We start from the raw sequence: 20,691 nt of genomic DNA on the forward strand, positions 1-20,691 counted from the left end.
ATGCCTTTTAAACACTCATTATTTTAGTTAGGGAATAAGGGACAGTAAAGACATCAGTCTATGTCCAATGTAGATAAATATTGTTTTCCAATATTCCTGATTGGTTGAATTTGTTGACATGGAATTTACAGTTATGAAGAAACAGTTGTGTTTTATATAGCTTGAATTGCAGTGTAATGTACTCCAGCAGTCTGTAAGCTCCTTGGGGGAGGAATCACAACTTAACTTTCTTTGGAAAGCAGCGACACATATTACAATTTCATGCCCAGGAACGGACATCAACAGGAGAGGTATTATCTCATACTATTATAAGAGAATGACCCAAGGGGAACATGGCAAACAACTTTAGCATGTGACTTGTTTGGTGCTGAACAGTGCATGTACCAAAAGAGTGGCACATCTCGTGTGTACAATGACTACTTAGCTTTCATAATGCCTCATGCTAATGGCCAAATAGCACTTTTGATTTTCACAGTAAAATGAAATTTCACCAAAGGATATGAGATGGCAAAGTGTTCCTTTCTCCTCAGGATAAAGCTGATGTTTCTAGGTTTGGGTTTTACTATTTTTTAGAAGTGTTCTTATAAAAACACCAGAGAAAAACCAGCTTATATAAGAGTTCCTTTAATCTAACTTGATTATGACTCTTCCTAATGCAGCTCTCTCTCCCTTTCTCTAGTATTCGGTGTCACCATGACCTTAATGGTTTAATATGGAAAAGAATCAGTTGCAGAGAGAGCAAGTTGCCACAAAAAGAGAAAAGAACAAAAATCAGACAACTTAACAATTTCCTAAGAATCCCTGATCTCCTGCTCCAACAAAATGTACTATGCTAGAACGTCCCAATCCTATGATATTAATTTTAATTTTGAAACCAAATATTTCTTCTTCAAATGTTCTTCGTTGCTTTGGATCTGGGTTGTCCCACTACTGAATTTGTCACATTTGATAAGAGAGAAACTTCTTGAAAGTCTGGTAGCAGCAGTTCTGAACCGCTAGTGCAGAGATCGGAACACAGATAAAATGCTCCTGCCTCAGGTGGCCTCTGTGGGGTGTATCTTCTTGTCTGCACTGGAAGCTGCTTCAGGACAGTAACAGTTATGTGTTGTCTTTGCACCAAGCACTCCAGCACAGCATCATGTTTGGTGCACAGCAGGGTTTCAGTGAGCACTTTCAGATAGCAAGAGCAAACCCCTAATGAAGTGCTTCTCACTTGACAGTACAGCATGCAAATCCTTTGTCATCATGTTGTGCCTGATCCTTTTTTTATTTTATAATGTTAGCTCAATCATTCATTATTATTATTATTGATTTTACTGAGTTATACATTTTTTCTGCTCCCCTCCCTGCCTCTCCCCTCCCCTTCAACCCTCTCCAATGGTCCCCACACTCCCAATTTACCCAGGAGATCTTGTGTTTTTCTAATTCCCATGTAGATTAGATCTATGCATGTCTCTCAGAGGGTCCTCATTAGTTTCTAGGTTCTCTGGGATTGTGAATTGTAGGCTGGTTTTCTTTTCTTTATGTCTAAAGGCCACTTATGAGTAAGTACATATGATATTTGTCTTTCTGGGTCTGGGTTATCTTATTTAATATGATGTTTTCTAGATTCATCCATTTGCAAATATCAAAATGTCATTATTTTTTTCTGCTGTGTAGTACTCCATTGTGTAAATGTACCATATTTTCCTTATCCATGCTTCCATCAAGGGGCATGTAGGTTGCCTGCTCTTTGATTTGGGGCTGTGAACTGGTTCAGGGTGAGGCAAAGTGCTAAAGGGATCAGAATAGTCATTGAGGTCAAATCATTTTGTTTGCACAATCAAACTTTCCTTCACTTTCCCCAGCTGAATTGTGTGTGTGTGTGTGTGTGTGTGTGTATAGCCCTTGTCTAAAATACATGGGGAATATTTGAAATCATATTGCTTTATGCTCTCAGTTTGAGAATATTTGCACATATATAATGAACTATCCTAGAGATCCAAATGTAAAATTCAGTTACATTTTTTTGTATAACTTAAAACACAGGCATATATATATATATATATATATATATATATATATATATCAAACAAAACCACTTTGCTGTTTTGAGACAGTCACACTCATGTCCAGCTTGGTCTTGGATTCATTATGTAGCCTAACACACATAGGAATCCTGCTTCAAACACATAGAAATCCCCCTGACTTTAACTTCTCCAGTGCTGAGGTTATTGGCATGAGCCACCACTCCCAGCTTGAAGCCAACTTTACACACCATTTTGAGTGTGCTCGTATTTTGACAGTGACATATCACATGAGGCCAGTTGTGCAAACCCCCCACTTCTGGTGTCAGAAGTTCTCTCAAAAAGTTTTAGATTTTGGAGAAGTTCAGGCTTTCATGTGTGGAATGCTCCAGTTGCCGCAGTCTGCAGCAGCCGCAGTCCACAGCAGACCCTTGAGGTGTTCATAGTGCCACGTCTGTCTTCACTGACCTCAGGGTTGTCTGTTCTCTTGATAGCTATGTGTTGTGATTCAAATAAAATGACAGAAGATAGGCTAATCTAGTTTCAGATTAGTCTGGGTAATCTTTAAATGCTCCTTTGTTTATACTCATATCTAAAAAGGGTTGTAATATAATACTGATGAACATTCAGTATTAGAAACAATCCAAAAAACAAGTCTTTAAATTTTTTGAAGAACACAGAAGCATTAAAACAATGGTTAATAGAAAGCAGAGCAGGAAGAAAAAGCATTAGCTACCGTGTTCCTTTTCATTAAATAGCAATATCCTCAGAGAGGAATCAAATCAACTAGTAATCTTCATCTAGCAAATTTCACAAATGCATAACAAAGTAATATAAACAAAGGATAGTATTGTGCTTTAATTATATTTTTTACTAAGACACTTTGTCTTCCTCATACTCAGTGCAGAGAAATAAAACATAAGAAAATTATGTCTTCATAATAATAGCAGAACCTATTCTCTTTGGATGGATAGATATAGCAGGGAGGGCCTTGGACCCTCTCCAAAGCAATGTGCCTTAGTCTCTCTGGGGAGTGGATGGGGAGTGGGGTAGGGGGTAGGTGAAGGGAATGCGAGGAGGGGAGGGAGTGGGAACTGGGACAGGTACGCAAAATGAAAAAAGATAGTTTGTTTTATTTTAAAAAAATAAAGTAAATTACAAAACATTCCAATGAGCCATGCACAGAATACCAGCTCCTGCTAACTCATCTTCCTGAAACCATTTCCTTGAGATACTGGTTATGGATGCAAGTCATCAAACAAGCACTTCTCACAGATCAAGGAGGAAATTAAGTGTTTAAGTACACCAGCAAGATCAATCAATCCTGGGGTATACTCCTCCCATGACATCTTACCACGCTTTGCCCACTGTTCTGCCAGCCTTAATTTTAATCCATAGAAAATCAACGTTTATTAAAAGCTTCCCAGCCAGAGAGTCCTTTCGATTAGCAGTTCTCTTAAAATATGATACCCATGTTATTCCCCTAAGAACTATTTTGGCTGCAGTTTACATCAAATATTGAATTTGCACTGGGGAAATTCATTAGACACAAAGCGTGTAAGCTTTCCTTTCCACTGTTGTCCTTTTAATTCTGTCTAAACCACCCTGGCTCTGAGTCACACTGAATGCATTTGTGTGTTGAAGTGGAGTGAAACCAGAGTAAGGAATGAAAGGGAGGAGGAATTGGGGCTTGAGATGGATTAGCTACAAAGCAGAGGTGGGGTCTAACCACCCAGAACACAAGAGCGAAGAAAAGAAGGAGGAAACGCTTATCAAGAGGGCGAGCTGCGATAGGAGCCCTCACAACCCTGAGTTCTGTGAACTGTTGCTGCTACATCACAGTCAGGATGGCTGTTTTCTAGTGCCACCTGTCACGTACGCTTTTTGGTACTTTCCATTTCAAGGCACGTGAATCCGTGCCAGGACCAGCGTGGGAAAGGAGGGTTTATCTAGGCACACCATGACTTTAATTCTGAAACCAACATGCCTGTTCTGTGCTGGGACCTGGAGTGAGGAATGTAGATTGGATGGGTAAGAAGCAGCAGCAGAGACCCACAACCCCAGGGTGTAAGAGCTTGTTGAGTGTACCAGTCTGCCTTATTGCATTTTCTTAGACCACGAGGGCCCATGGAAGTTCTAGGATTTTTAGGGGTATTTTGCTATGTTTTGCAGTAAGGTTTTCATTTGGTAAACACCATTGAAAACAAGGAGAACTCATTCGCTTAGTATTTCTTTAATGGATACTCACTTTTTTTAAAAAAAATAGAATATCAGTTAAGTACGTCTTCAAGATTTTTTTTTTTTGGACTGACATGTTATAAGAATAAGATGTGGCTTCGAGGACTAAAAAACTCTTCTCGCTAGGCAGTAGGTGTCTGTTGCGAATGGCACAATCTAACTGGTGGTCACCTGAAGCAGTGATCTCCAGAAAATCCCCTGCATGGAGTCAATGACATAAAGGCCTAACTGCTCCCTCTGCACTGCTGGCTGGAACATGCTCATTGTGGACATTGACCGAGGCTGGAGAGGAAACAGAAACATGTGCCTGCTTCCAAGAATTCCTCTGAAGACCCGAACTGTCAACTCTGGACAGTTAGTGCCCTAATCTCTCATCTATGTGTCCTTGGAACTCAGCAGTGGTTAGGCTACACAACATTCCTTCATTGGGGACCTTCACACTACAAGCCTGTTCTCCAAGCAACTGGCACTGTAGAAGAAACTACCCTCTCTTCTTGATCCACCTCATCCTTGCCATTTTCTGGATAAAAAAAATAAATCTCTGTTCAGAGTTAAAGAAATCTCTCTTGTTGGATGAGGAGGGTGTTGGTCCTCAGAATCCAATCAATTGTAACCAATTCTCTCTCCCTGTCCCTCTTGCCCACTTTACCCCCTTCTTCCTCTCCAAATTAACTTACATTCTTTTTATTGTTACTGCTTTGCAGGGAAAGCTTAGGAACACAGGTTGATCATCATTAAGAACAAGCAAACAGAAACCCTGTAAACGTTTCAACATATAATTTATATATTTTCCCATATTATTATGAAGACATCATAGGTAAAATGTTTTAAATTCTTAACCGAAGAAAAGAAAACTCAGTCTTGTTTATTTTTAACTATGTTCAAATGTCATTTTATAAACATCATTTTAAGCCCTATACTCACTATCTTATAAAATAACTGTCTTTAATGTAGTGATAGGTAGAATTTTATTACCTGAAAGGTCTTGCCATAAAGACAACTAAATAATTATGGTAATAATTAATAATAAGTAGTAGTACTTTAAAGGCAGAATGTTTTTTAATGCTAAAAGGCAAATATTATGGTTAAAAAAAGCCTACACCTCAAAGAAAACTATTTTAATTTCAAGATCTCATGGGAATACAGGGGGCCCTCCAGGATTCTGTTGTAACTGTAGCAAGGCAAACCAGGCCGTCACAGACATTCATCTCGGTGTGACGACGTCCTAGTAAGCTGAAGGTCAGGAGAACTGGTGACAGCTGCAGCTACTCCCTAGTTTCTTGCCTCCTGGGGATGGATGTTTGAGGCGAGATGGGTGTACCAGGGTGCCTTCAGACAGCGAAGAGTTATTATGACTCTCAGCTCTCCCGGGGTTTGACCTGCATGCCTAGGGCTGGATGTAATTGAATTACCTCTGGTAGGAGGAGCAATATTTCTGACCTAGATTCAGGGTATCTGCCTGCCAGCATTTGTCATGAAGCTGGCTTATAATGTGAGTCACACTGAAAGATCTTAATTGCTGTCATAATCAGGTCTGCCCAGTTTGCCAGTTGGCTAAGGTCTTACAAGAATTCTAAGCAAAGGATGGAATTTCCACCTGGTGTTGGCTGAGTCTGGAGACGAGGCTGCTGCCTAGACACATTTATTTTAGGATATCCTACTACATGTTTAGCCTGCTAATCGTCAGTCATAACTTACTGTCATCTCTGGTAGTCATGACTGACAGCGATTAATCTATTCTTTGGAAAGGTAGAGAACTACAGGTGTCCAGGCTGTAAATGCCAGGCGAGGATAACTCGCAATAATATTACAGTGGAACGAGCCCCAGGCCTTATCCCGGCTACCATCCATCATGCTGTGTGCACTGGCTTCAGAGAATGATCCACTCCAGCACAATGCCAGTGGTCTCAGGGCGAGATGTAACGGTGATCCTTCACAAACACATCACTGGGAACAGTTGTTGGCTGGGCTGACCTTGAAGTCTGAATTGATATTTTGTAGAAGAATGGCCTTGAGCAGTATGGAATGAGCCCTCGATGCAACTCTCGTTTCTTTAGATTTATTTTTATTAAGTGGACGAGTGTTTTACCTGCATGTACATCTGTGCATCACATGTGTGCCTGATGCCTAAAGAAGTGGCGTCCATGTGGGTGCTGGGAATCAAACCTGGGTCCTTTGCAACCATGCACTCTTAACTGCCTTGATCCTCTATGGCAGCTTGTGTGTGGGCTACTTGATCAGACTAAATAAGTAGATACCCCCATCTAGTGGTTCTGACAGTACCCTGCTTCTCATAGGTTCTTGGGTCTCTTTTGCCTGAAGATTATATTGTCACTGTTAGCTTGTTTTCTAGACAGAGAGCATGTCAGGAAGCCCAAACACCACTTTGGTATTTTCCTCAGGTGAATTTTAACAAATTAGTCCTTCCTAATAGCATCCTCCGAAAGGGCTGGACATGAAGCTTGTGCAAATCAATGTTATATAGCTCCTTGCCAATTACTGTTTAGCCTACCCGAAAATATTCCTCCTACTCATGATAATAACATCGTAAAAAGAACACAATGTATATAGCAATTTTATTTTGAAGAGTGAATTAAGAAATCTATCAAAACACTAACAGACTGGGAAATGCATACTAATAACACTTTACTTCTATGGTTGTATCCACCAAGGGAATTGGGGATGTTTTATATAAAACACAGGATTAAAACAGCAATTAAAATGCTATAAACCCAGAGAAAGGAAGCAGAATAATGTAACCAAACAACTGTGTTATGTGAAACTCTTTAGAGAAAAAGCTAATCAAAAGCACCATTGTATTTAAAGAATCTAAATGGAGAACTATCCACAAAAATTCTGTTTAGATAATCTCACAACTGATTCCCTAGTCCTCTTGCTCTGGTCATTTTTGGAAATCATATCTACACAAGCCACACTCAGTGGACTTGGAAGGCTGTACTTGAATACATATATATGTACCTGAATACATACATACATATATATATGTGTGTGTGTGCAAAAATAATAAGCAAAGAAAAACAGGCCATCAATTTGAGAAGTGAAGGGAGGTAAGAGAGGGAGTTTAGAGGAGGAGAAATGGAAGGGAATGGAGGAAGGAAAGAGAAAGGGGAGTGAGGTAGTTATATTTTAATGTTAAATTTTTAATTAAAAATAGGGGAAATGCAGATTCCACACAGATATCCACTAATTCGAGTCTAGTCTCTTCAATCTCCCTTCCATTCATCTGGAAGATGGCCAGATTAGCACGCTTGGGATTCTAGTGACTAGAACTCTGTCAAAAAGAGGGAAAATGACACCGCGTCCTGTTATTTGAATCTCCTTTGTCCCTGACCAAATTCATTTTGAGACTTGTTGCTAAATTACTGAGTGTGGCTGTCTTCTCTGCGAGGAACTGTTAATATGTTAACATGTTATGTTAATATGAAGCATCGTGACTTTGCGGACAGTCTTGGTGACAAAACACGGTGACAGCCTGATAAAGGTGATCATAAGGAGGCTGTTGGTATTTTCCCATGTGGTGGTGGTGGTGGTGGGGCGGAGGTGGTCATCATACGCACACCTGACATTCTTGCTAAGATTCCCTTTTGGGCCCGGCTGTGCATGGGCTTGGATTGTGTTAGAAGACAGGAGAGATAGAAGGTTGACTGTGGGGTGAGACTTTTCCATGATGAAGCTACCACGAGTCACCCATGCCCCTGTGAGAAACCCGAGTAAACTTCCTGGTTCTAAGCGGGGCTTGGTCTGTTGGTGCACTATCCGCAATGAAGAAATCTTTCTATGTCTCTGCAGGAAAAGTCCTTCAAGGCTAGTGTAAAAGTGTTGAGAGGCTGGAGTTTCTGAGGGGGTGTATAGGGTCTCCCGAAATCCATTGCATGAAGGGATTTGTGCTTTTCCCCCCATTCGTGTGGAAGTTTTTGCTTCCCTAGCACTTGGGGTAAACCTCCAGGAAAGTAGGCTACTGTAAGGGAAGCTCAGGCTCCCCACCGTGCTCTTATTTCCCCTCTGGGACACTGTGTCTTCTATACCTACTCATTGCCTTCTGTTTTCCACCCTGATGCTTTCCACCTTGACTTTCAGAACAATGAGCCCCCCCTCCCCCCACACTTTTTTTTGTTAATTATACAGCTTTAGGCATTTTTGTTCCAGTTCTAGCAACAGAAAGTAGACCAAGGCATTTGTTACACTGTATAAAAAATAATGTTCAGAAATCCATCGAAAGAGAACATCTCTAAATAAGGTCCTTAAGGGTTAATAATATTAAAGAGGAGCTATTGTTCCAATATTCTAACATAAAAATATTGATGATAAGATTAAATTCCAATGATCATACCCAAAAGTGATTGCAAATTTGACAATTTACAGACTAATTGTTCAAATCCTTAGGTGTTGGAGTCCTTCCTAAATAGGGATCTCAGAGGTGGCAGAGAAGCTGTAGCTAGAGGCCATCAACTTATTAAATAAGTAATGCAATTATAATGCTGGCATAACTGGTCATAGAAAGAGATGGAGTAGACAACAAGTTTATTATTAAAAGTCTCACTTTCTGGTTCTTGAAAAAAGGCAATTAATTTTTATCTCTTTGCGTGCGTCATGGATTGTAAAGGTATGAATTATTGGTGTTACCCCTAACTACTTTGAGAAGATAGTGTAGGAGCTGAAGCAGCAGACACCCACTGGGCTAGTTCCCCATTTTCAAATGGGAATATCTGATCTTTCTAGTTGAAAAGAAAGAAATAAACAGAATGGAAAACAAGTCATAGTAAGCCAGGGCCAATTCTTTCTTGAATCTGTGCCTAAAAACTACAGCACGGGTTTAGGAGTGGCTGCATGTTGCTCTAAAAGAGAAAAAAAAGTCACAAGAGGAACAGGGCTGAAAGCCTTTTGGAACAATTATCCCCATCTGACCATGAAATTACATTGTGCTAGAACAGGCTGTTTCTGAACACATCTGCACCAGAATCTACTTTAGTGGATGCTCGACGACTCTGGCAAATGGGAAACCCAGAGCGTTGTGGGTACAGAACCATGGACCCTCTTCTTTCTTTGTAAAAGCTAAATCACGGAGATGGGTTTAGTTATCATGGTCCTTATATGATTTTTTCTTTTACCATCCAGTATGCAAGGGAAATGAAAAGACGCTTAAACCTTCCTAAGATGAACTCTTTCACAGAGAGCTCATGTCCCTGGTGCCTCTTCTTCATCATGTGGGGACTTAATGGGAGGCATCTTCTCTTAGGTTGAGAAGCTGGAGTTCTAATTCTGGCTGTGGCTCATCTCTACCAAACTCAGCTTGACCCCTAACTAGCAATTCCTGCAATTTAATTAGCGCCCGGATTCCACATCCTTCACAGCCTCATCCCCAGTGGCTTTCTCTCCTCTGATCTGGTCAAGCTGAGTTTCTTTTAGTTCCCCAATGTCATGTTCTCTGTATTTGGCTAGACCATTTTCTCTGTTTTCCCAAATTCTTCCCTCTTCCTTCACCTAATGACGAAAGTTCTGTAACTCAGCCGCTGCACTAGTTACTCTCCTCCATGGTCTCTAACCTCTGCATGGCTACCTTCTTCTAACTGGTAAGGGGAAAGTTGCTGGCCCATTTCCCAGCCTCCTACATCTAAGAACCACGTAGGCTCCATCTTGCAGATGATGCTCACATTCTCCTATATTTCCTTGGTCCCCTTTTCCAATGTCTGGCACAGCAACCTCCTGTGTGGTTCACTCCCCATCTTTGCCAGGGGCAGATCACCCGAGACCAGGATTTCTGAGCAGACTCATATCCAGCGCAGGAAATGTCTAGGAACTTCCCTTAAAAATAACAGTGTGAGGTCATCCATACCCGCATTTCCAGGGAGGGATGATTCTGGATGACTTATGTGTTCTCTCTCACAGCAAGACTGACTCTGCCCCTTCTCTCTCCCACTTCTCGCTCCCTAAGATTTTCCTGCATACACCTGAACAAGCATGCCCTTAGCAAGGTTTTTCACAAAACAAAAGATTTTTTTTAATCTTTAGTTATGTCATGTCATCAGAGTTTCATGTGAATAACACTTTTGATGTCAAATGTAAGAACTTATCATCTACGTCTATGTTTTCTATTTCACCCCAGTTTTATAGGAGAGAATTTTATATTCATGTTTATGATCCATGTTGACTGAATTCATGTATTAGGTATGAGGTGTGGGTAAAGGTTACCATCCTTCCTAGCATAGGAAACCTAACTGTTCTAGCACCATGAATACTGACTCAAAGGAATCTCAATATTTCATGTGGAAGTCTTAATGCCCACATTTCTCCATCTTTGAAGCTAGCCTTTCCCCATTGACTTTCTCTTACATCCTTTTCAAAATCAGTGTATATAATAGTCTGTTATAAGATTGTACAGCATGCTTTATAAACTTTACAATCTGAAGAGAATTCTCTAAAATTTGCAAGGATGCTGTGTGTACAGATCTGTGCATGTAGAGGCAAAAGGTAGATACCAGGTATCCTCAGTCACTCCTGATTTTTTTTTTTTGATACAGGGACTCTCACTGAACCTGGAGCATACCAATCTGGCCAGCCTTACAGACGGGCGGACTCCAGAGATGCTCCTTTCTCTGCCTCCCCAGGAGTAGATGAAAGACATGCACAGTCATGCCTGCCTTTTTACATGAGTGCTAGGGATCTGAACTCATGTCTTCCATGCTTACATTACTGACTGGGCCATCACTTAGTCCCTGGACTAATTCAGTTTTTAAAATATTTGTTGCAGTCAAAGTAAAAGAACTCAAATCAATTCAACACATTTGTTTAGTTCCTGTCTCTGTGAACCATGTTTTGCTGTATTATAGACCCTTTGAGCTGCTAAGAAATGGATTTTTTCTAATTGAATTCTAGTTTTCTGCTCTGTCTCTATACTGAAAGTTGAATTCTTACCTAAAAGATTGAGATGCTGATTACCAAGACATAACGCCTCAATAAAGACTTCCTTAAAGAATGCAGACTACCATTCTTTCCAGTTTATAGGAACTTTACCATCATACATGCACAGATTTCTAGTAAATATGTACATATCTTATTCCTCCCTGTTTAGGAGTAGGCAAATACACCATCCAGTAAACACGGTCTTGCCTTCTCTAGTGTTGGAACCTGTAGTTTGTCCCCTCCTTCACCCAGTCCTTCCAGTCTCACTTATTAGTGTTTGGACTATGCTCAGAAAATGGAATCTGTACCACATATCCGTTTACAATTCAGACACATGCATACCCTTTTATTCTTGTCATATCGACCATAAATTTATACTTTAACATTTTGTGGTACAAGGTATAAATACAAATTGTATTTCTTCTGGGGAGTGCATGATAAAAGAACCATACCCTTTATAGCTGGATCAGATTGTGATTTTCTTGACAGTAATTTGAGGGACTGTTGAGTTAAGTTGATCAAAAAACAAAGTTACTGAACCCCATCAGGCTCCTTTCCACATAGTACTGGCATTAGTCACAAGCTTGTATTAGTCACAAGTCATTGCATTTGATGTTTGGTGATAATTATTTTTGCACAATATTTAAAATGTATAACCTCATGACTATTGTGAGGTTATTGCATCCAATTTGGGTAAATAAGGTCTGAAAACTGGAGTTGCTAAATGACATACCCTAAGCACAAATTCAGCATCTCCAGTACCAAACCATAGAGCTGTGCATTGTCTAGTCATGGATATACTTTCTGAGAGATTCTCTATTAGCTGACTTTGTGGTCCATGATACAGAGTACATTTTTATGAGCAAAAATGGCTATGATAGCCCTGGAGATAAAATTTTACGGGACTACATCATACATCAGGTCATTGTTATGAGTCATGGACCTTTCAGGCTAATTTGGAAGAGATGAGAAACTCTCTGCAGGACTGCTCTGACTTTATCATCTCTAGATTTTCTAGAACAATGACATTCATTTCCGGAAATCCTCACTCCAGGAGCATCGGGGCCCAATCTGCCTAGGTCAGTGTTCTTGCTCTGGGGTCACGCTCCTTCTTCACGAGTGAAAAGCTTTTAGTCTATGCTGCCCAGCATGGTGGTAGACTGTGTGTGGCCACTTAAAGACTCAACATGTGGCACGGTGGAGTAGAATTTTACTTCCACTATGCTATATATGAACATCTGGGTCTAGATCTTCTCCTTGGCTCCCTGTCTTTATTAGCTGATTAGAATTTGACCACCTCTTCACTTCCTACTTTTTCTGATCTTATTCCCTACAAAAAATAAAAAATATTTTAAATTTTATTAACTTTATTTAAGCATTTAATAATCTCCCTTTTATTATTCCTGACATTGTAAGTATACTCCTGTCTCTGTTAGCGAAACATTGCTGAGAAAGTGGGAGAAGATTTTGGACCCCATCTCATCACAATTATTCTTAAAATGTGATTTTAGCCTCGCTGGTGTCAACCTGTTCTCACCCATTTTCTCCTCCTACACTATCATTGACCTCCGGAAGTCTTATTCTCCTGGAAGTTCTTGAGTGCAGGTGGTCATCGTCCTTGTTGTGTGGGAGGTCACTATGCTGTCTTGACTTTTGTCTTGCAGGCTCTCAAGAGAAAACATTTCTTTACCCTACATTGGTGAATGCCACATGGAAGACAGCCCAGCGTCTCTCCCCTCTTTTCAGAAATGTCCACACATGAATGCCACTCTACCACCTCTTTCAATGATACATTGAACTCTTTGGTTACTGGTTTATAGATGTCCTTTTTATTCCCAAATTCTTCACTGTCCAAACATTTGTATCACTATTGCCGTAATTTGTTTTACATGGCTATAGCAGGATGCCTGAGACTGAGAGATTTATAAAGAATAGGCAAAACCCAAGGGTTGACTCTTCTTAACAAGAGCATCTTTGTGAAGGTAGAACCACGCCTCCCTCCTTCACAGTTTCTACCTCATCTCAATACCATTCCAGAGGGGATCACATTTAACATGAATTTAGAGAGAAAAAGCCATATCCAAACTGTGGTCATACTCGATTTATTTCATCTTGCAATTTATGTCACTCCACTTGAGCTAGCTATCCCAAAACTAGACAGAAAAGTCTACTCAAGAAATCCGGATTCTACATGTATCCCATTCTCTGATTCAGATCTTCTATAAGCAATACCCTCATTGTTATTCAAGCACAGTTCCTGATACTTTTGTTTGACTCCTAGAGCTTCCCGGAACTCATTGTTCAGTTCCCGTCTCCATATCTTACCCCTCCTTTGCAGTCTAGAGTCTGTTCTCCATCATTTAAGTTGTTCATTGACTGATGGTTTCAATTCCTTCCCTTTGTTGAGCCCCGCCTTCCACTTGGCTGACCTCCAGCCCAAAGAAATTGATTTGCCTTGTTCCCTCTTAGAGAGCTATAATGTACTGCTGGAAAACCGATCCCATCAACTGAGGGTGGCCACAAACCTGTGGCTACTTAAGTTCCCAGACGATCAAAACTGCTAGTAGCACTGCTGGTTTCCCCAGTCTCCAGTTCTCTTCTCCAGGAAGTCTCCTCTCTCCTGGAGAATCTCCTCTTGCTCAGTTTCCCAGTAACTGTGAGATCATAATGACTCATGATGACTAACTCTGCCTCTCTGGTTCAAATCCCTCTCCTTAGGCATCCCCCATTTTCCCCATATACACTTCAAAAACATATCTACTTGGTTTGAATGAGAAACGTCCCCCAGAAGCTCATGGATTTGGACATTTTGTCCCCGTTTGGTGGTGGAGAGAGTATGAAACTTTTAAAATATGGAGACTTGCTGCAGGAAGTATGTCACTAGGGATGGGCTTTGAGAGTTGATAGGCACACCCCCACTTCCAGTTTGTTCTTTCTGCTCCTTGCATGTGCCGCTGAGCTACAGCCTCTCAGCTTCCTGCTCCTGCTGCTACATCTGCCGTCCATGAGAAACTTTTACCCCTCAGGAAACTTAAGCCAAAATAAACACTTTCATCTCAAAGTTTCTTTTGGTTATTGTCTTTGATCACGGCAGCAGAAAAGTAACAGATACAATGTCCACAACCGTTTCCAGTCTCTTCTGCCACCAGAGGCTTCCTGTGTGTTCCCAGCCTTGGTAGATTAAGAATCTGGCCGTTTGCTCATGGGGTTATTTTTGCAGTCACAAGTGTCACCTCTATTCATTACTCATTGTCCCTCTAATTTCCTCCTACATTTTCCCCAGTGTGCTCCATCTTCTGTCCTAACCAGTTCAGTCCGTGTTTATTTGATCTGAACTCTGGTGTCATTAGCTGTACTCTCTCTCTCATTTCTAGGTACTGAACTATTTTAAGGCATTTGCTTCTTAGAAACAAAACTACCATATCCTCAACTGACGTTACTTAGTGATTCCCATCCCTTTCAGGATCAAGCTCACGTTCTGATCACTTTGGCCTCTGGAGGAGCCAACTCTCGGTCTCAAGGCTTGTACCTCACTGTGTCCTTTACCTCCTCAAATGACAATCAGGGCACACTCAGCCTCCATCATCTCCTCATTTGTGACAAGGCTATTTTTCTTTCTTTGTCTTGTGCTGTTCATGATGCCAGGAGTATTTTTATCCTCTATTTTTTTCCCAGTGGGTACTTATTAGCACCTACTTATTAAAATTAGCAGAGCCAGACAAATCTGTTTTGAGAATCATTCTGTAAAATCACTGACTGGTGCTTTCCAAAATGTCAGGAATGAAAGACAGGGAGAAAAACCTGTTTTAGATGGAAGAAATGTGAGGACTGAATGCAGTAAGTGGGTATAGGCTGGACACCATCCTAAACAAGCGAAGATGCTCCAAGAGTTGTGTGACTGAAGAACATGGACTAGGTGGGGCAGATCACGGTGGATTTGGATCAGTGTTAATTTCTTGGATGACTGTCACATTGGAGCACAGCACTTTTCCTCAGAATACTCACCAAGTATTAAAGGATTAAGGTTCATGACATCTCAGATCTATGGCATGGAAAAATAAATTTTATGTACATGAATATGTGTGCATATACAGTTATATGATGCTAAATATGTTTATACCATGTTAATGCATACATATATGTGAATACATAAATATGAAGGGAGTGTGAGAGCCGGAGCAAGAACAAAGAAGAGAGAAAAAGAGTAATAACCAGGGTTAATTTTGTCGAATTTGGGTGAAAAGACATAGGAAATCCATCTATTCTGGTGACTTTTCTATGAGACTAAAATTATTTTTATAAAAATTAAAAGAGGAGTTCTAGGATTCTTTGATTCCAGCTTTGTAATGTTGGCTGAGTAGATGTGAGGGTTTCTGTTCTCAGTATTATTTTTAGCATATACATGCTAACATTGAAGGTGCTATAGAATTCTTACAGTATAAATATTGTATTGAAGGAGTTTCTGAATGATGCACTTCCGTCAGCACTTCTCGACCCTGGAAAGAAATACTACGGTGGGCAGAGGGTGGGCCTCGGCACTTGCGTTAATTGTCCAAGGTTCCATCCCTAGCAATATCAACAGAATTATGATAAAGAATAATTTTGAATTAGTCACAAGATAGACTCCAGAAATGTTGGAGCTCCAGATGACTATCTATTCTGAGATGTGGCCTTTGGTGTCTTTTTCTCTCTCAATGCTCTGCTTCCTCCCCTCACCGCAGGACCAGTGTGGTGAACACACAAACAAATCGTGACTGCACACTCATGAGTCTCAAACCAGGCTCTAAGGACAAAGCAAAAACCTAATGTGGGGGAAAGGATTAAATATTTCTGTTCTCTGAAAAGAGCCGTTTTGTATTTTATTTTCTATTAAATTCATTTAGTTTAAGAAATGCTTCTGGATAAAAGCCAGAAAATTATGCTGTAAACATGAAGATAAAGAGAAGAAAACTTGTACCCAAGAGGTCTGGCTGGAGATGTCTGAGGGATAAGAATCATCCAGACAAAGCCCTCTTGAGAGATGTCTTAGATTGTTTGATTGCCCATATATCTAAAGAGGCTGATCTTGCATTTTTTTAAGAGAAAAAACTATCCACAAAATTTTAAAGTTTGAAGAGTCTTGACCATTCTCCAGTTCTCCTTTCTTTATTTTCATCAGTTTCTCAGTAAAATGGCAATCCTGGTCTTTTCTCTATAAGGACATGATTCTGTAATTCACCACTACATTACATAATTCTCTACGCTAAATCTCAAAGTCCTAAATCCAGAATTCTCTATAGCAGCAGTGTGTTGTTGTACGGGCTTTGAGGGCAAGAGTCTTCCTGGTCCAACCTTGGCTGAGTATCAGGCACAGACTGATTTTTAACAAATATGTTATGTAGCTGTACATCATGGCACTCCATCTTGCCTTAACTGAATACTTTATTCTCCCTAAAAATTGATTGCAAATGTTAGTTTATGTTGGACTTGTCTTCATTTGTAAAATTGGAGTCTATACTGCTTTTTCATCAGATTTGTTGTTTTTACAGTCCCTACTAAGTATATTTCACAGAACTCAGAGCCTTTTTCTCTCTTGCCTTGATTAGAATATTGCAGTAATCCTGTCATTAGTCTGAGACGATCCCAAACTCCAATCCAAGACAGGAAGAGCTCCTTGAAGCACCAATATATTATGTACTTCAACCCAGAAGATACTTCAAAAGACATTTTCTCTTTCTTACCTCACCGATGAGGAAATTGATAGCCTAGAAATTGATAGCATAGCTCAGGGGCATATAACTGAAAGTTGAAGGATGGAGAACTCAGAATTATTACTGGAACAATTCCATTGTTATTTTTATGTATACTTGTGTTCTTTCTTTCTTTTAAAATATTAATTTTAATTTTTAATTATGTGTTTTTAAGTGTACATGAGATGAAGGTCCCTGCTGGAGACCAAAGATGGCAAATTTTTTTGGAGCTGGAGTTAAGCCCAATTATGAGTAACTTGACACTTGTGCTGGGAGCTTAACTCAGGTTCTTTGCAAAAACAGAATGCAATCATAACTTCTAGCCATCTCTCCAGTATAAGCAGTGTTCTTTCTTTAAGTATCTCCCACCTGTCTCCATAATCATGTGTTTGACACGAAGCAAAAGCTGCAGTGAGTATGAGAATTGCTGGCTGCATTTCAATTTTCTTTTTAATTTTCCCATTTTTGGGGTCTCCAATGATATTATATGGCGTTAGGGAGTTTCTATTTAAAGGTGTAATATATATCTTCTGATCATATCAGGACATAGAGTTTAGTAGTTTCAGTCAAATAAGAGTCATTGTTGTCCATTAATTCTCTAAATTTTCAAAGGAAGTGGTTCCATCAATGGACTTCTAGGTTTCATCTTCATTTCCTCCACAAGGAAAATAACATCCAGGCATTGGAAAAGATATGAAAGTCTGTGATCGCTGAAATGAGTTGTTTAGGGTTTTAACAAGTAATTATGGCCAAGCTATTAGGTTCTGCCCAATAACTTATCTACACTTCCCTGCCCATAGTGGGACAGCACAATTTAGCTGCTCCAGAGGATGTTAAAAGATACTTCTGGTAGTGGAGAGGATGCCCAACTGGTTTTTCCCTGTAATCAGATTGATGACCACTCTAATTGTTATTGAACCTTCATCCAGCAACTGATGGAAGCAGGTGTAGAGATTCACAGCTAACTACTGGGCCAAGCTCCCGGGGTCCAGTCGAAGAGAGGGAGGATGGATTAAGTGAGCAAAGGGGTCAAGATCATGATAGGGAGACCCACAGAAACAGCTGCCCTGAGCTAGTGGGAGCTCACTGAGTCTGGACTGACAGCTGGGGAACCTGCATTGGATCGAACTATACCCTCTGAATGTGGGTGACAGTTCTGTGACTTGGGCAGTCTGTGGGGACACTGGCAATGAACCGGGATTTATCGCTAGTGTATGAGCTGGCTTTTTGGAACCCATTCCTTATGGAGGGTTACCTTGATCAGCCTTGATACAGGGGAGGAGGGGCTTGATCCTGCCTCCACTTGATATGCCATACTTCGTTCACTCACCAGGGGAGGGAGGCCTTACCCTTTCTGAGGAGTAAATGGAGGGTTGGGTTGGGGAAGAGGGGAGAGTGGAAGGAGGTGAGGCAGAGGGAACTGTGGTTGGTATGTAAAATTAACACTTTTAAATAAAAAAGACATTTCTGCAGAAAAGAGAAGAAACAATAACTGGCCCCTAATTCTATACTCTCCCCACAGATTATAACCCAGCAGATGGTATAATCATTAAGTAGTCAATGTACAGAGAAGAAGATACTTTCCAGTGCTCAACTCTGTACTACACCATGGCCTCAACGATCATCATGGAAGAGGGGCAAACCTTTGTCAGAGCCAGAGGGAGTGGATATCCACAGGGGGAAAATATTGTTGGATAGGACAAAGTTGATGCATGCATGAACTTATAAAATCTATGACTATATGCACAAGATCTATACAAGATCAAGACAGCTGAAATCCCAGTGTGAAAGAAGGAGAGGTTCCTGAAGCTCCCCCCTAGCTGAAAAGCTGTTGGGAATTGATGGCTACTGGAGGGGAAGAGGGACGTTTTCTTCAGGGATGTGGGCCCTGAGAGATTACCAATGTTCCAGTGGATAGTCCTGCACCCATAAACACACATGCTATGCTCCATGGAGTTGGTGTGTTTTTAAAAAGGGAGATAAGATGTGGGGAGGAAATCATAGTCGGGGGGCGGGGATAGGAAAGGGATTAGAAGTGAAGGACTACATGTAGATTTGACCAAAGAATTCTATTTATTTATGAAATTCTCAGCAAAATATAATAAAGAATGAGAACAGGTGTCATGATGAAAAGAGAAGGCATGAACAGCGCACACCATGAAGTCTGACACCTGGATGTTGTGAACCAAATGAGAACCTCCCGAAACTCACTCACATGGACTATAATTTGAAAATCCTATAATTGTTTAAAAAAACAAATTTGTCATTTTAAACTACAATTTTGAGGATAACTTTAGATCATTTATGGCAATTCTTCCAGTATTATTCTTTTTGTTCCAGAATTGCTTTGGCTATCTGGGGTCTTTGGTGATACCATATCAATTTTAAGATATTTGTCTTTCCTGTTTCTGTGAAAAAACCTTTCTGGTTCAGAACCTTTCTGGTTCATTTTATAACACTGGTGTTACCTTATTCTAAAACTAGGGCGAGCTAGAACACACAGAAATCAAATTACAAATCAATATGCATTTTAAATAATAGACTCAAATTCTTTAGCAAAATATTGACAAGTAGAACTAAGTAGCATAAAAAATGCATCATAATCAGTAGAGTTTATTCTAGAGATGTAAGATTGTTTTATATTTGAATATTAATATAATCAGTTTAATAGTTTAAGGATAGGGAATCATAAAATCATATCAACTGCATGAGAAAAATAATCTGTAAAAGCCAACATCTATCTTTAATAGGGAAGGAAAAATCAGCAACATTAGAGTAGAAGTCACTTCTGCAACTTGATCTGAGCATCTACAAACCCATCTACTGGGTTCCTGTTTGTAGCCAACACATTCATTGTCTAAGTGAAATGTCTCACTGAACCTAAAATGAATACTAAAGCAAATCTTTCTTGCGTTCTGAGGTCAGTTCTGCCAGCTGCAGAGCAGAGAGAAGTAGTGTTCCCACTGGGCAACAATGAATACCGGATGCTGAAGCCAGCCTCTCACAACCATTCACATGGGGCGAAGCACCTAGGTGTGTGTCCACGATGACAACCTGAAGCTCTTAGGTCTTCATGGTCCTAGTAAGAACAGTGTTCTCAGCAACGTGGGAGGCTGACGATGGCATGGCATTAGAAGACAGGCATGGTAAAGATGGCAATTTCCCCCAAATCGACATATGGGTTTAAATGTGTCTACAGCTATCCCTGCAAAACTGTTTGTGACTGAGACAGGATTACCCTAACATTTAGAAGGACAGGCAAAGTAAGGAGACTAGCTGGACACTGTTCTAACAGAGAACAGCCAGTTTAGTCTGCTGACTCGGTTTCTAGGCTTAGCATTAGTAATCATTTGGGTACCACTAGAAAGAGTCATTGGAGGTGCAGCACACGGAACCATACACTTAGGCCCAGTGAGTACTGAGAAAAGAAAGAAAAAAAAATGCAGTAAAGTAAAATCCACTCCAGGCTATGCATCACATTTTAACATTTACAAATAAACCAATTTGAAGTGCACCCGAATTTTGAATGTGAACACGATGTTCTCAAAATTATAATGAACAAAGGAGATTTTTTTTCTTGGATTTAGAAGTAGGCAAACTTTGGTTCTTAAATTTGATACCAAAGATGTGAACCACAAAGGAAGATTAATGAAGTAATTTGCATAAAACTACAAATTTTACTCTTCAAAGAACCCACAATGTAGAAGACTACTTATGAGCTGTTGGGTGGCTTAGCGATACTAAGTCTGATCATCCTAGTTCTGTTCCCAGGGTCCACAGCTTGATTTCTTCAAGCT

General features: G+C 40.2%; 1 protein-coding gene across 1 annotated transcript in view; it reads right to left on the bottom strand.

Annotated features, from left to right (window-relative positions):
* Xkr4 (XK related 4) overlaps window positions 1-20,691 on the bottom strand; it is a 313,896-nt gene that overhangs the window by 143,443 nt on the left and 149,762 nt on the right. The gene's annotated exons all lie outside the window — the stretch shown is intronic.

Source organism: Chionomys nivalis, chromosome 16 (assembly GCF_950005125.1).
Source record: "Chionomys nivalis chromosome 16, mChiNiv1.1, whole genome shotgun sequence".
Taxonomy (NCBI): domain Eukaryota; kingdom Metazoa; phylum Chordata; class Mammalia; order Rodentia; family Cricetidae; genus Chionomys; species Chionomys nivalis.